A 2,998-nucleotide genomic window follows, 5' to 3' on the forward strand; every position below is an offset into this window, starting at 1 on the left:
TCGATAGTCTCCATACTAAGCCAAAATTCTCTTCTCCCTCTCTTACCACTTAATCTCAGAGATCGTTTTTTATTTCTACACTAGATGGACCTCAACTGCAGTCCGAAGGGTCTGAACATGCCCGTAAGAACTAAAGTAACACCCCCAGCTTCTACCCCAAACCAATTTCTTCTCGAACTGACTTTTCTTTTAAGCGTCATAATTTTACAGCCATGAGTCATCCTACATTCAGTGCTATGCTGAGCCATATTGCAACTGAGGCAAAAGAGAGTTGGTCAAGGTCACATCCTGTAGGGATGCTAGAGTCGAGACTTTCATCAGAAGACAGCATGGCCTGCCCAAGTAATATTGCTTTCTGTTTAATTTTTTAAAAAATCTACACAATATATAAATTACTTTTAATTTAAAAAAGTTTGAACGAAACATAAATTTAGAGCTAAGAGCAAAAGCCCCATCCCTCCTTTACCTCTACCCCAACCACAATCTTGTTCTCCCTACTCTACTTATAGAGGACATCTTGGTCAACAATTTGGGTATATCCTTCCAGAATTTCCAGGTATTTATTTGTACACTTATAAATATAAATATGTGCTCTATATTTATAGAGAAGATAACTAGAAGTGGAATTACTGGGCTCAAAGGTATGATACTTTGATTTTGATTGACACTGAAAGGGTTCGCCAGCTGTCATGGAAGTCCTTGAATACATTGCTCTATTTACCTATTGTTGCACCTGAACAGGGATACTGTTCAAAATGGCCTAGCTGTATAGTAAGTTGTGCTGTTCACTGAGATAAGCTTCTCTTCATTATTCTTTTTCAAAACTGTCTTGGCTATTTTTTTACATTGTCTCTTCCAGATAAAGTTTGTGCAAAAGACTCTGATTTCTAGATGGCTATTTTCATCCTTTGCTGAAAGGTACGTACCACCCTTCCTGAGGCAAATCTGGGACATGGTCCCTTAAATAAGGACACTAATCCCATCATGGTGACTCTACCCTCATGATCTAACCACCTCCCAAAGACCTCCCACCTCTTAATGTAATCTCACTGGGGGTTAGGGTTTTAACATGTGAATTTGGGGTGGGGTGGATACAAACATTCACATAGTAACAGCAACTGAAGAAGCTCCTGTGGGTTTTTTGCTTGCTTCTCCAGGAGAAAGAAGCTGACAGCAGTCAATGCCACAGCCTTGTTTAGGTGGGGTTCAGGACAGGATGTGGAGACAGAGATTGAGGACACGATCTCAAGAGTCTTGATACCAGGGCACAAAGACCTCAACCAAATAACCCTCAGGAATTTAAACAATTCTTTTCATCATTCATTGAATTTCTTTCCAAAACCTTCCAATGCTGAGATTGTTTATGATCTTTGGTCTTCTTTTTTTTTTTTTTTAACCTTGAAGTTGAGTGAACAAAAACAATGGAGCTCACCCCAGAAAACTACTGAAAGTTGCATTTGGTTGTGTCATCTAAGTTCATTGGGCCGTTTAGAAGTGAAGGAGAAAATGTATCATGGAGCAATATTGACAAGTGTTGGTTTACTGAGAGTTCAGCCAAGTTCAGAGGATATTTGATACACATGGCTGGCTACCCTCCTCTCAGGACTAGGAAAGAGGAAGTACAAATATCTATCCCTTCACTGAGCCTTGGTCTCTCCTCCTCTGTAAATGGGGTGACAAGTAGCTTGCAGTGCTGGAGAGTGTACAGAGCTGGTGAGTATAGAAGTGGCTTGCAGACTATCAGGTGCTATACAAGTGCATTCTTGTTTTCATTATGACGTGATCTGAATTCTGCATGGCAAAGGTGGCATATAGCAGTGGCAGGATGATTTATTGAGGTCTCCATTTGGAATTTGTTCTTACTGTATTTTTCGTTCTCTCATTCTAGGTAGATAGGCCTTTGGGTTTCCTTGTTTGCGGATTTTTTTAGACCTAAAATTGAAAGTAGTAGTTCCTCAAAATTTGTCACTCTCCCTTTCTGGCCTGGCCTGAGGGCAGATTGTGCTAAGTGGTTCAGAAGGAGGCAGCAGGAGGCTAGGAAGCAGAAAGTGAGAGAAGCTGAGGGGGTAGGAAGTGGGCTGGAGAGGTTCCCCAGACCTAAAAGAGAAGTGGTTTGAGGTTTCGGGCCCTTACTTCTTTTCCTCTCAGTGCCCCAGTGTGGAGGTAGTAACTTAGCAGGCCCAGGGACTGCCATCTCCTGCAAGAGCAGGTGAAGTGCCAGCCTATAGGGACCTTGGGCTGTGAAGACATGAATAACCAGAGGCCCTTACAGATGCTCCACTTCCATACCTTGGGCCCTTCCATATGATCTAGAAATCATCTGTCACTGCAGCTACCAGGCTGAGCCCCATTCACCCATGACTGACTGGGTGAATTTCTCCGCCAACCTTATGAACTGGACGCTCCTAATCAGAATTCATTTGTTTTTAGAAAAATCACGTGACATTTCTTTCATGCTTACATTGGTGGAATAAAACCCATTACTTGCTCTGTATAAAGCACAATATCTAATAAATGCCTTTGGACAAAAATGTGAAGTAAATAGTAACACCTGGAAGAGACAGGTCCTGAAGGAAACAGTAGAAACCAGGAAATCACTGCCCCATTTTTGCCACTGGCACTAATATGTCTGTGACCTTAAGTCAGTCACTTCTCCCTCTGTGCCTCCATTTATTTATTGGTTAAATGTAGGCAACTAGACTAAATTCTTGGTCCATATTACTGCAGATTTGGAATGAATTTGGAAAACACAAAATAGTCATGAAACCATATTCTTAACTAAAGTATAGTTTAGGAGCTGTGTTAGTACTGTTAATTTTCACTTAAAAAATAATTGACCTTTTGTCTATGGCCGTGCCTCCCTGAACAAGCCCGATCCCGTCTGACCTCGGAAGCTAAGCAGGGTCGGACCTGGTTAGTACTTGGATGGGAGACCACTTAGGAACACCGGGTGCCGTAGGTGTAAAAAATAAAAAATTAAGGGATTGTAAGCTGACAT

At 41.6% G+C, this 2,998-nt stretch overlaps 1 pseudogene; it reads left to right on the plus strand.

Moving 5' to 3' along the window:
• The first annotated feature begins 2,843 nt into the window (after window positions 1-2,843).
• On the plus strand, window positions 2,844-2,962 carry LOC111735410 (annotated as a pseudogene).
• The last annotated feature ends 36 nt before the right edge of the window (window positions 2,963-2,998 follow it).

The sequence above is a fragment of the Pteropus vampyrus genome, unplaced genomic scaffold (assembly GCF_000151845.1).
Source record: "Pteropus vampyrus isolate Shadow unplaced genomic scaffold, Pvam_2.0 Scaffold1000000413, whole genome shotgun sequence".
NCBI classification, from domain to species: Eukaryota; Metazoa; Chordata; class Mammalia; order Chiroptera; family Pteropodidae; genus Pteropus; species Pteropus vampyrus.